This window comes from Leptodactylus fuscus, chromosome 6 (genome assembly GCF_031893055.1).
Source record: "Leptodactylus fuscus isolate aLepFus1 chromosome 6, aLepFus1.hap2, whole genome shotgun sequence".
Classification (NCBI taxonomy): Eukaryota; Metazoa; Chordata; class Amphibia; order Anura; family Leptodactylidae; genus Leptodactylus; species Leptodactylus fuscus.
This window is the reverse complement of record NC_134270.1, coordinates 161,047,655-161,062,232: the sequence shown is the minus strand read 5'-3', so window position 1 is coordinate 161,062,232 and position 14,578 is coordinate 161,047,655.

The following is a 14,578-nucleotide window of genomic DNA, read 5'->3' as shown; positions in this document are numbered from 1 at the left end:
CTCCTATGTACAAGAATATAACTACTATAATACTGCCTCCTATGTACAAGAATATAACTACTATAATACTACCTCCCATGTACAAGAATATAACTCCTATAATACTACTCCTATGCACAAGAATATAACTACTATAATACTGCTCCTATGTACAAGAATATAACTACTATAATACTACCTCCTATGTACAAGAATATAACTACTATAATACTACATCCTATGTACAAGAATATAACTACTATAATACTACTCCTATGTACAAGAATAGAACTACTATAATACTACTCCTATGTACAAGAATATAACTACTATAATACTACTCCTATGTACAAGAGTATAACTACTATAATACTGCTCCTATGTACAAGAATATAACTACTATAATACTGCTCCTATGTACAAGAATATAACTACTATAATACTGTCTCCTATGTACAAGAATATAACTACTATAATACTACCTCCTATGTACAAGAATATAACTACTATAATACTACTCCTATGTACAAGAATATAACTACTATAATACTGCTCCTATGTACAAGAATATAACTACTATAATACTACCTCCTATGTACAAGAATATAACTACTATAATACTGCTCCCATGTACAAGAATATAACTCCTATAATACTACTCCTATGCACAAGAATATAACTACTATAATACTGCTTCTATGTACAAGAATATAACTACTATAATACTACCTCCTATGTACAAGAATATAACTACTATAATACTACATCCTATGTACAAGAATAGAACTACTATAAAACAATATAAACAAGCAGGGGGGCACCAGCTCTACTAAGAGAGGCGAATCTCATCTTCTCCTGGGCAGAAAAAAATCTATCCCAGTTATCCGCGGTTCACATCAAGGGCTCCCTGAACATAGTAGCAGATCAGCTGAGTCAGGGTATTACCATATCAGGAGAATGGTCTCTCAATCCAGACGTATTCCAACAGATCGTCCAGAAATGGGGTCTCCCGGAGGTCGATCTTATGGCTACCTGACTCAATGCCAAGGTGGGGACCTTCTGCTCTCTGTACCAGGAGGACAATCCCTTGGCGGTGGATGCCCTGTCCATCCCATGGAGGTTCAGGCTGTTTTACATATTCCCTCCAATTCCAATCATACCGAAGGTATTGATAAAGATAAAACAGGACCAAGCCTCGGGAATAGCCATAATCCCGTTCTGGCCAAAAAGGACTTGGTTTGCTCAGCTCATACAAATGAGTCAGGGCATATATTGGAGGCTTTCCCCTCTCCCAGACCTGGTAACCCAAGGAGAGCTGAGATGCCAGGATCTGCGGAGCCTCAACCTGACAGCCTGGAGGTTGACCAGTCCCTATTGAGGAATAGCGGACTGTCGCAAGCCGTCTTGAAGACCCGATCCAGCGCCAGGGCAGAATCGACTTATAAAAACTATCGTCTAATCAGCAACATCTTCAATGCCTGGTGTCTCCAACACAAAGTGGACTCCACCGATCCCCCTACTGGGGCGATCCTGGAAAGACCCCCGAGTATAATGATAGTGTTTGTGGGGCCCGCTGTGTCACTTGCTGATCTCGGCCCAGCCAGGATCGGCAAGTGAATAGGGCCCGTAACGGCCTATTAAAAAAAAAAAAATGCAGCGGTAGCGGCAGTCACCGGGCCCCCTAATGACCCGGGCTCTGTGGCAGCCACCTCTGCTGCCTCTACGGTAGTTACGCCCCTGGTCGCACCTTTCCTTTTAGGAAATCAGAAACCTATTGATCAATTATATGGGGAAAAACAAGGGCTTTAGGGCCTCTAAAGCTACAATATCCCAGTGGGTCACTGAGACCAGTAAGGTCGCTTATACCTCCCAGGGACTGTCTCCGCCAGCCTTTCTTCAGACTCATTCAACCCGGGCAGTATCCACTTCATGTGCAGAAAGCAGAGCGCTTTTCCCTGGACCGGATTTGCGCAGCAGACTCATGGGCATCCGAGTCTACCTTTATCCTACATTATCGATTAAGGTACCGGGTTGCTGACTCTACTGCCTTTGCTCACACTATCTTGAGCTCTGTCGTAGAGGGATCCCACCCATATTGGGAGACTTACTTGCTATCTCCCCACATTGTGCCGCTGGTACGGACGACAGGGAACAAGGGATTATGAAGATAATTTTGTTTCCCTTAGTCCTAACAGCGGCACAAGATTTCCCACCCTTGGGAATCATATTTTATGTATATAACGTTTACGATTACTTTTGTATAAACATGCAGGGGGAGGTGCTTGGGCCCTCTTATAGGGCAAGCCATGTATTTTATTGGCTAATTAGATATCCGCCTGTCCTACCAGCACACAGGGGCAGAAATACCCCACATTGTGCTGCTGTTAGGACTAAGGGAACCCTTGATATATTTATGGTAAGTTCATAGTTTCTGTTGCGTTGCTGCGTTGCGGCTGTTCTGTGCCATTTTCTATATTACTTGCAGTCAGAGCTAAACCTGCCTGAGATGTTGAGGCAACAACGACACCTGCAGGATGTACAAGGTACTGACCTGTCACAGCAGGCACACCGGAATAAACAAGAGGTCAAAGGGTGCAATGGTGTCAATAGAAGGCTAATGCTGACTAATTATGGATGTCTAACCCCGGACACTGAAACAAAGACACACAAATAATATGTATGTGTCACTTTAAATTGAGATCTATGTGCTGGAGAGGTCAGTGGTGAAATGATCTGCAGGATATATCCATATTGCTCATATATGTCAGGAGGTAGAAGGGACGGAGCAATGTTCTGCTCATCTCTGGAGGGGTCAATGGTGCGATAATCTGCAGAATATATCACTATGTATCTGTGAGGAGGCAGAGCTCTAGAGAAGCAATAATCTGCAGAATATATCATCAGGTATTTGTCATACTTCTAAGCATGTTACCTCCATAAGGATCGGCGCCTGTTGACCCACCGGTATTGGCGACCACACAATGCCACCCACCGTCACACATGGCACTATCGGGGACGTTACGTATGAGCGCACAGATGAAAGACTTCTGTGTCTGATGTATTTTTGATGAGCATATGCCCAGAGGGCTCGTGGTGAGTTCTGGGCCCCTCGGCAGGTGAGCGGTTAACGCGTTTTGGACCCCAGGTGCTGCGCACGTCTCCATCTGGCGGCTCACAGTTTTGGGCACGTGCCTGGTATTGCACTGAACATGTTTGAGACGAAAGTCTATGTGTGAATATTTCATAAGGATAAACTCTCTCCTGCTGCACGCACTTTGTTCCCGGGGAAGAGCTTTGAAGACGCGTCTCGTAATACCGCCGTACTCCTCCACAGAATTTAACCCTGGTTTTCGGGAGCGCTCTGAGCTCAGACATAATATTTACAGCTAAATTATTAAACCGGGTTCATTTACATTGGAGGAGAACAAGGAAGAAGCGTCGATCAATGTCGTCTCCTGACAATGGCATGGAGCCGCACGCGGTCAGACTTTGCTTCTTCTCTGTGGACAGAGAACTGAAGACATTGTGATCCCCTCTTATGTGAGCGAGCGGCCGTCCTGCTGGCACATGGCAGTGTCTTTCATCTCCGCAGTCGCGCTCTGTTTGATGCCGCGTCATAAATATGTATATATAGTGCGGCCAGTGTCTTCTCACATCTCAGTACACAGATGGAGCGGCTTTGGAGCTCAGCACCGGCCCTGCACGGGACTCAGGGGTTGTTTGTAGCTCTGGTATATACATAGGCCTGGGATTCTCCAGTATCAAAGGACACTGATCCTCAAGATCTGAACTCAGAGCAAAGATGTAATGTGAAGATCCTGGGCCCCAATGCAAAACATATAATGGGCCCCCACTTACCAAGTGTGGTGCTAGACAAACCACAGGATCTTGGGCCCTGCAGCGACTGCAACCTCTGCACCCCTAATAGCTACACTCATGACTCTTCCTTCTGTCCTCCCTTAGTCAGAGGCCATGAAGATTTAGGGAGAACATTATAACACCCCACCTGCTTATTAAGACAATCTCTGTCTCTATAGAAAAGATTCAGGATAATAAACTGATCATGAATTGTCCCACTGCCGACACCCCAAAAGATTGGTTGTGATTGGAGAAACACGTGTTCTCTTCCCTGCGGCGCCACCCCAGGGCAATAAAAGCATTACACAGTTCTTATTGAAATCAATGAGCTGCGAAATGTATACAGACATGCACAGTCCTCCAGCGCAAGAAAGGCAATCTGAACGAAGCCGCCTAGGAGCTGCAGATGGAGATTTAGAAATGAGACTAAGTGACTTTTGAAGGGGTTGTTCAGGCCATGGTCATAGGATCCACATATAGGATCCTCAGGATAGGCCATCAGTATGTGATGTGTTCGGGCTCGACACCTGGACTCTGCACAGATCATCTGCTCGACCAGTCTCCGGGTGCAGAAAGCTGCTTTTGGATTGGCAGCACAGGTAGGAGCACTCCTGTATAAGTAATAGGAGTGTCCCCTGCATAGCACTGTACCTGTGAACCAGAGCGCCCTGTACATACAACCTGTCCATTAGCAGCTTCCAGCACCCAGAGCCTGCTAGAATAGATGATCCGTGCAGGGTCCTGTGGATGGGTCATCTGCTGTGGCCCAATCACAGACCTGTGTTGACCCCATGACATCACCTAGAGCGCGCCGGACACCAGGAGGAGGTGGAATATTTGGTTCGCCCCCGGCCCGTGATGAAGATGTAAGATTAGGTGGATTAGTTTTAATATTTAGCCCTACGACAGAACAGAAGATCTGCTAAAAACAACACAAGGGTAAAAGCCAAATATTTTTGTGGGGATAGAGAGCCCCTTTAAGCCGTCACATTGCTATTTCCACGCAGCGCGTTTCGGTGACACTGGATAACTGCGCAGCAAATTGTGATTGACAGGCTCTGGGGCCGCAGACTGTTCCTCATCCGGCGCTGATGTCTCACACTTGGTCTTATCGGTTGTCAGCTTGCGTTCTCCAGGAAGTAAAGCAGGTGTAAGGACATGCAGCGGGGAGGGGCTGTGACAACGCGCCGATCACTCACTGTCCATCCAGTCAGAATAATTACCAGAGAGAAAAGTCTCTCAATTCATTTATCATTTTAATTGAGATTTAATGACGGCGCGCGGAGCCCGGGATCATCCATCACACGCTCCAGACAAGGCGCCGCTGATGCAGGGATTTACAGGTAATCACATTGGAGGTGTATTACAGAGAGGGATTCTGTAGTGACCAGGGAGGGGTGCAGGGATTGCCCCCCCCCCCCCTCCCAATACGTGTTCTCTTAGATCTCTCTACTTTGTCCCGGACAATTCCCGGCTGCCCTTGGCCTTTCATGCAGAGCGGTTTGTGTGACTGCCTTGTGTTACACCTCGCTTCATGTTGCAGAGCGCTCGGCTTTTTGATGCCTCGTCCGTCCCGCTGCAGGTAGTTTAAAGATGCTGTTACATCTGAACTTATCCCAAGAGCTCAACCTCCAAAGGACGACAGAAAGGCGCGTTCTCTCCGCCGCACTGCATCGCTCAGCCGGGAGCCGCTTTGTTGTGTTTTTTTTTAATGCTGGATTCTGAATCCGTCTCTAGATCTGCCAAGATATCCTGAGCGCGGAATAAAACATTGGAGGGAGACGTGCCAGCTGTCTGTACAGAGCCGCGCCAGCAAGAGCAGCATGTGTCTCTGTGCTGGGAGATATCGGAGCAGGTGACATACGTCCCCCTGATCGAAACATCACCGGCCAAGGGCGCAGGTAATAATAGGAGGCTGATGCGGGGCCCATGACAACAGGATGATGGCTCTATGATGGGCAGATTATTATTTGTTGGGGTGTAAACCAGGACCAGCAGGGGACCCAGTTTGACCCTTGCTATGGGACCACTGCCCCAAATCAAACATCCGCGTCGCTCTGCACCTTTCGTTACTACTGGCGCTGTAGTCATCAGATGTATCATCTTATAACCGTCATTATTAATTTACTTGTTTTCATTTATTTCCCAAAAATAGTCTAGAATGGAAACCATCAGTAAGCTGCGGCTGATAGAATCTGTTCCCTTTCCTAATTCCCACAGCCGCCTGACTCATCAAGAGTGCAAGGAGAAGGATTTGTCTTCCAATCATATCTTGTTCACAGATTCACTTAGCAACTTCCCTGCTTGCTGACTGTTTCCAGTTCCTAAATGCATGGAAATAATATATGAATTTTTGTTTGCTGATTTTGTACGGCGGATCTTCCTCCAATGTAGTTGTTTGGACCCGTCTTGTTGCTGTTTGTTTCCTTTCCTCGTCCCTGTAGCAGCTGTTCATTTGGAAGAAGCAGCCAAAGACAAATGTTTTATCATAAATGTTTAACTTCATGCGCTTCCTACATACAGGAGACCATGGTTGGCCCGTGGCCCAGGAAGCGGAGGACGGATCCACGTCCAAGAGGGATCACTACATGATGAACTCTCCGTCTGTCCAGCCTCAGGAATAGGATCTGATGGAGGCGCGAGGTACAGTACGGAGACGCAGCATCCACCTGCCTCAGCTCAGTCATCCTAGAGTCGCCCTCTACTGGCAGGTTGTTCAATATTATTGCAGAACCTAGAAGATTCCTTTAACAGTTCAACTAGTCAACTGGTATTCCAGTGGCCTACTCGCCATGGACAAGGGAATAACATATAAGGGGTGCTGAGAGTATGGTGGCCCCCAGGCCTGGGAACCTAAGAGGGGCCCAATACGAGAAGATCAATACTCTAAATGATACATTATAGTTGGGGGCCTGGTACAGATTTTGCACCGGGGACCAGGAGCTTCATGTTACGCCACTGCCATAAGTTCTCCCTGCCGTAAAGGGGACCAAATCCAACTTTAAGGTCTGACCCATTTCATTCTCAATGTTCCCAAATACAGATAAGCCTCCAATTCCCCCTCTGCAGGGTCTCCGGCCTCCTACAAGAACCTGAATACCGAGTCTCCCGTGCGGGAATTTGCCGAGTTTGCCTAGAAATGATTATTAATGAGCGGCAGCTGAGGGCTCAGCCGGCACGCACGTTGCAGATAGATGATCTGTCGTTGCCGCAGACGTACGCAGCGAAGACGATGGAGATGCATAATTAAATAAACATAGGTGTCTGCGTGTGATCACAATTTAACATGTTCACGGTGTGAAAAGCTTCTGTAAAAACTCCCATCCTCCACCATCAGCTTCATCAGGCAGGAGGGGGGGGGGGGTGATACATCTTACGAGATGTCCATATATTTCTTACGAGGGATGGGGCTGACTTTGCAGATGATCTCACCTAGACAATAATAAAGGAGCCATGGCGGTGTATAATGTATGCAATATATATATGTATGTATAATGGCTATGCTCTGCCCTTTGTTCCCATTGGTCGGTTTAGAGGCTGTATACATAGAGCGGTTAATATTAGTATATATTAGTACAATCCTCCGGTGTATGACGGCCCCTGTGCGGTCACGGCCTAGGATGTTTCCCTTTATACCCAGAAATAAATGGTAATTGTTTCTGAGCCTTTACTTTCTTGCAGGCAGAGAGAATAAGAAGCTACATCGGGGGTCAGCCCAACATTCAGCGCCGCCGCCGCCACCTTAATCGTGGAATGGGAGTTTAATCATTGCGGCAATATCTTGTTTAGATCAAACACGCCGCATAAAACGCTACCTGAGGATTTATTTGCTGCTGAGCATAATGTAATACAATGAAGGGAAGATGAAAGTAGAACATTATACATAAGAGATGTATCTGAATGCTGGAAGCCGCGAGGAGCCCGGATCTAAGAGGTTATTTATTGGGAATATTGTGGCTCCGAACGAGTCCCTGAAGAGTCCTCGCTATATACACAACTGATTAGTGAATGTATTGTCATTTATGAGGACGGTTATTCTGCTCACACTGAACATCCAGCTGCTCTGCTGCCGACTATATCTTTAGGAGGAGAAGACCATGGCCCGGGACAAGGAGGGAAGACAACCGGCCCATGGAAAGGAAAGGGAATTGGGCCCATATGGAATAACTGCAGGTAGTTCACACAGACGATGGGCGTCCCAAGGAAAACAAAACAAATGTCAACTAGATTAATATCCCGTAGAGTGATTTTCAGCAACAAAAGCCACAAGAGACTAACATCTCCAGAGATCATATCCGGAAACAAGGAATCATGGAAGCATCTCCAGAAATAAAGAGCAACTGGAATACCTACAGAGATCTAGAGTGATAAGAACATCTCCAGAGATAAGGATAAACTGGAATACCTACAGAGATCTAGAGTGATAAGAACATCTCCAGAGATAAGGATAAACTGGAATACCTACAGAGATCTAGAGTGATAAGAACATCTCCAGATATAAGGACCAACTGGAATTCCTGCAGGGATATAAAGTGATAAGGACATCTCCAAAGATCAGGACTGACTGGAATACCTACAGAGATCAAGAGTGATAAGAACATCTCCAAAGATCAGGACTGACTGGAATACCTACAGAGATCTAGAATAATAAGAACATCTCCAGAGATAAGGACCAACTGCAGGGATATAAAGTGATAAGAACATCTTCAGATATAAGAAGTGACTAGAATACCTACAGGGATCTAGAGTGATAAGAACATCTCCAAAGATCAGGACTGACTGGAATACCTACGGAGATCTAAAGTGATAAGGACATCTCCAGAGATCAGGACTGACTGGAATACCTACAGAGATCTAGAATAATAAGAACATCTCCAGAGATAAGGACCAACTGGAATTCCTGCAGGGATATAAAGTGATAAGGACATCTCCAAAGATCAGGACTGACTGGAATACCTACAGAGATCAAGAGTGATAAGAACATCTCCAAAGATCAGGACTGACTGGAATACCTACGGAGATCTAAAGTGATAAGGACATCTCCAGAGATCAGGACTGACTGGAATACCTACAGAGATCTAGAATAATAAGAACATCTCCAGAGATAAGGACCAACTGCAGGGATATAAAGTGATAAGAACATCTTCAGATATAAGAAAGTGACTAGAATACCTACAGGGATCTAGAGTGATAAGAACATCTCCAAAGATCAGAATTGACTGGAATACCTATAGAGATCAAGAGTGATAAGGACATCTCCAGAGATAAGGATCAACTGGAATACCTATAGAGATCTAGAGTGATAGGAACATCTCCAGAGATCAGAAGTGACTGGAATATCCATAGAGATCAGAAATGATAAGAACATCTCCAAAGATCAGGTGCGACTGGAATACCTACAGAGATCTACAGTGATACAAATATCTCCAAAGATCAGGAGCAATTAGAATATCCACAGGGATCAGAAACTATAAGAATATAAGAAATGACTGGAATACCTACAGCAATCTAGAGTGATAAGAACATCTCCAGAGATCAGGAACGACTGGAATATCCACACAGACTAGAAATGATGGCAAGAACATGATAAGAACCTTCTGAGAGTCCAGAAGCCTGAACATCTTCACAGCCTGGGAACAAAGAAAACATGCTCCATGTCTACATATGATGGAGATGTCTTTGAATGAATAGGAAAGGCTCTAGAGCGCGGAGGTTCTAGGAATGACTGTAGAGAGCGTGAATGACAAGGATGTCTTCAGAGGTCAAGATAGGCTAGAACCTCTCCAATGATCTGGATTGACAAGTGTCTCCACAGACCAGGATTGACAGACATCTTCAGAGATCTTGAATTATAGGAGCTTCTCAGGAGGCCAAGAACGTCTCTAGACATCTGAAACATCAGATTATCTCCACAGTCCAGGTGCAACAGGAATATTTCCAGAGTCCTGCAGCATTGGGAATGTTTTCAAAGAGCAGGAGCGACTAAAACTTTTTCAGAGACAAGGAACAAGAAGAACAAGTTCAGAGATGGGATTGATAAATACATTTCAGACTAGGATTGACATTTATGTCTCTGGAGGTCCAGGGAATATCTGCTGAAACCAAGAATAATGGGGAGCGATGGAAAATATCATCAAAGGCCAGGGCAAAAAGGAACAATATCATTATTACCCAGAGTAACCAGCAAGTCCTCAGACACCAGGAATGATAGGAACATCCACAGAGAATAGGGTTGATAGGAACATCTCCAGGGACCAGGAATGTCTCAAAAAATCTGAAGTGAGGAGAACTTCTCCAGAAATCTAGAGTGACAGGAACCTCCCTGGAGACTGGGATTGATGTGAATGTCTCTAGAGAACATGAATGATGGGAACATCTCTAGAGACCAGGAATGGTGGGAACATCTCTAGAGACCAAAATAGATAAGAATGTCGGTACAGAACAGTAGTGATGGGGACATCTCTAGAGGTCAGGACAAGTGGGAATGTCTCTCTAGAGATCCAGAATTTTGGCCTGAGACCCTCACACAATGTAGCACAATGGCCAGTAGATCTCTAGATCCTGGGTGTCGCTGGGTTGGCAGGCTGTTCCAACCTGACTAGACCAAATTCTCCATAAGATTCCGTTCAGTAAACTGAGGATTCTCCGCTTCTCTGGCAGATCCTTCCTTTGTAGAGCATCTCCTCAGATCACACGTATTTGCACTTTGTGACTTCCTACATTATATTCTATGGGGAATGGATTACGTAACAGATACATCACATGCAAATCTGCTGAACTAAAATGGGGCATGACATGATGATGCTGGAGTGAATGAGGCCTGGTGGTCCCCAGAGCTTAGTGCTGGTGTCCTGCTTCCAGAGCTGACATATTCGGAGTCACCTCCCCTTGCAGGATTGTAGGTATTGCCCTCGGAGAGGTGGTGGTGGGTGAGTGGGTGTTGAATCCCTGCAGGGTGGTGGAGATGTCTTCAGTTCTCCAATACCCTGCAATTACTCATATTCCTCAAATCTTATACAATAGACCGGAGCAGGGAGTCTGACAATTAGACACCTGGTCGGCCTCCCCCTCCTCCTGTAAGGCACGGATCTATGTATAGGAAGCTAGGAGAGGAGGGGGTTAAAAATCTGACAGCAACATCTGAAGAGGCAAATATTGCAGCGTTGCTGCTGACAATGTGTTATTAGGGATTATTTATAACAAGTCAATGAGGAGATGCTGCGGCTGCCGCTTCTCTGCTCGATGCATAGTCTGTGCTGGGGGTTATCCATCGATTCCTTGTGATTCTGTCCAGAATGCGAGCGCCTCCTAGTGCCGTACTGGGGGGTCAGTCTGGAGCTATGGCAATGGCACAAAAAAAGCACCCTGATATAAACAGTTGGCATGTAGTTATGTCGTATTATGTTAATGATTATAGGTGTGATCTACAGTCTTACCACAAGAGGGCGGAAAGGTGCCCTATAAAAAGCCTTTTAGAGGCTACTTTTGGGTAGTGCACCTTGGTGAGAGATTGTCTACTTCTAGACATGCCTCTGCGGTACATTCAATGATATTTTGGCCGGTTCACACCCGTCTTTGCCCGTACTATTTCCAGGTCGTTGACGGACGGAAATTTGGTGTCATGGTGCCCAATACATATCCTGCCATTGACAGCTTTGTTTGCCCTGATGTCACAAACAAGAAATTGAGGTTCTATTTGGGATCTAACAATGGTTCAGATGGAGTATGGAGGCCTCGTGGTGAGCTCTTCAATCCTGCCTTTGCTGGGGTGCGACACACTGCCCCATGCTGGGGTGATGACATTCGGTCACCCCTAGTACTGATTAGAGGACAGCTCAGTGATATGTCCAGGACAGCCTGTGGCCACATGTGATATCTCTCATGGTAGGGCGAACAAACGGCATTTTTCAGCAGGGTAACACTCGCCCACACATAAGGGCTCCCCAATATGTCTCCAATAGATTATGACACTTCCTTAGTCTGCCCGGTCACTGGATTTGTTGCCAATCCAGCATTATATGCAGGTCCAGCTTTAACATCTGTGGGTAAATGTGCCCAGGATACCATACAGAACCTGTATATACCTCCATGTCCTGCCGTATCTCATCTTGTATCCAAGCCAGAGGCGTCCGACAGGGCCCAATTGTACAGTTTTCCCAATAAGCTTCTCCTTTGACTGCGATATTGTGATTACTTCTATTGATCACCATTATAGTCACACTGAGAAAGGTTCAGGCATGGACAATGCCTGACTCGCGTATTACTTTTTATCGAAGAGTGTACAGGATGAACCAGGAGGCTCAGGATGAATAGTGTAATAAAATGTAATGTAATAAAAAATACAAACATAAAATTACATTAAAATCTGTGTTCCTTGTCAGTCACATTATAGCACCTGTGATGCAGCTATAGGGGTGCAGAGGAATCAGTCACTGCAGGGCCCTGGTTTGTGATGGGCCTAAGGCACCGGTGCTTGGGAGGGGGGGGGGGCACCTTGCAGATATTGGGGCCGGAAGCTTCATGTTATGCCTCTGTTTGCAATCTGTAGGTAACTCCTGTACGAAATCTTGACCTAAAGTAACATGGCGGCCGCTTTGTTATTGTCATTATTATTATCACCAGACTTGTAGACTGTCATATTGCTTGCACGTAATAGAAGTCTACAACCTGGTGAATGGAGCAGTCTTTAGCGCCACCTACTGAACAGTCCTGGTCACTGCATGAAGTGCTGCCGGGAGAGGTGGTAATAATTGCATTACGGGTGCCAGTTATTAATGCGATTCGCATCCTGGTCACTTACCCGTCACTTATTGATTGATGGCCATGGTTTAGGGCTCTGCCAGATTTATACAGACCTAATATATGACCTATGTATAAGGTGCCATACCAGCTTACATGATACATGTATGTTGCGTGATATCACATGACTTATGTATGACTCACATAATGCAGTGTGATGTGTGACTTAGCTGACTTGGCCTGCAGCACATATATAGCGGATATATAGACGACGTTCGGTGCACCTGGGTGAGGTATTTTCAGGCTGACATTCTTTCTGAGGAATTAATAGTTCCCATCGCCCTGTAATTAAAGGCTGGAAAAGGTCGCTGATTTGTGAGCAGGTGCATGTGGAGGAGCACTAATTATACGAGGGGCGCGCTGGCACATTATAGAATTGGTTTTCACAGACGGAGAAGCAGAATGTACCCCGATATGGATTCTGGAGCAGCTCTGTGTATTGTGTGTCCGCTGCAGCAGGTCCTACGTCAATGTGCGGAGTGAAGTCACCAAGCCCAGGCCCCTGGTTATTGTTCTGTTCACAGCCGCTTCTCACTTGTTCCATAGACTACAGTGCAGGTTAACACTCACCTCTAAAATTAGCTCCGAACACTCCAGATATAGACCAAGACAAATCAATGCTCAGTCCGGGCACCAATTAGCCATGACTTTGTTGCTCCTGATAGCTCAACATACAATACACTCATTTACATGTATATATAATAAAGTGGGCACAAGACCTGCCCATTGGCACAGAACCTGCCACCTGCTCCATATCTGCACATTCTTAGTCTTGGTAACATGACCTCGGCGTCAGCTAAAATCCCAGGACTGGAGTTTGATTTGGTCTTGGTGCCAACTACTTCCCTGTATATCACTAGTCTGTGTAAGGTAAAGTTGGCATCTGTACTAAGGTTAAAATGAATAGGTTTTTTCTACCAGAGGTTCTTCCATACGGTTGTCTTAGCACCACGTCCTTTCCACGGCTGCCTGCAGTAGATGTTGGTCTGCAGGTTGGTATTGGAGCCAGTTTCTTCCTTTATATATCACATTCCTTGATTTGCCATAAACAAGTCTGGAGAATAGTGTTGGCACCAGATACATTTTCTACCAGTCAGATGAGTCCTGGCAAGATGATGTTGCTATCTGGTGTACATAGTAATAATTCACCTTTGTACATTACTCTTGGTACCAGACGTTCTGTAGATCCCCTGTGTTCTCTATACATCCTATTTGGTAGTAGATATCGGGCTGTGGGTTAGTTCTGGCACCATCTATATCTACAGTATATCATTTTAGCTGTCTGAATAGTCCCGGCACAAGCTCCAGCTTCATCTACCACATTAATCCTTACAAGGTGATTTTCCTAACTCGCCTTGGCACCTGTTACATGTATGTTGGTTTATGAATACATCTTGGCAACAGCTACATCTCTACTTCTCATTACTCCTGGATTTGAATTAATCTTGGCACCATTTGTCTTAGGCTTGGTCTCGGACGTTGGTCTGTAGCTTAATCTTGGCACCTTCTATCTTAGGATTGGTCTCGGATGTTGGCCTGTAGATTACTCTTGGCACCATTTGTCTTAGGCTTGGATGTTGGTCTATAGATTAATGTTGGCACTATCTGCCTTAGGCTTAGTCTCGGATGTTGGTTTGTAGATTAATCTTGGCACCCTCTGTCTTAGGCTTGGTCTTGGATATTGGTTTGTAGATTAATCTTGGCACCATTTGTCAGGTTTGGTCTCGGATGTTGGTTTGTAGATTAATGTTGGCACTATCTGCCTTAGGCTTGGTCTCAGATGTTGGGCTATAGATTAATCTTGGCACCATTTGTCTTAGGATTGGTCTCGGATGTTGGTCTGTAGATTAATCTTGGCACCATTTGTCTTTGGCTTGGTCTCAGACGTTGGTCTGGAAATTAATCTTGGCACCAGCTATGTTCACTATATTTCACATTAGTC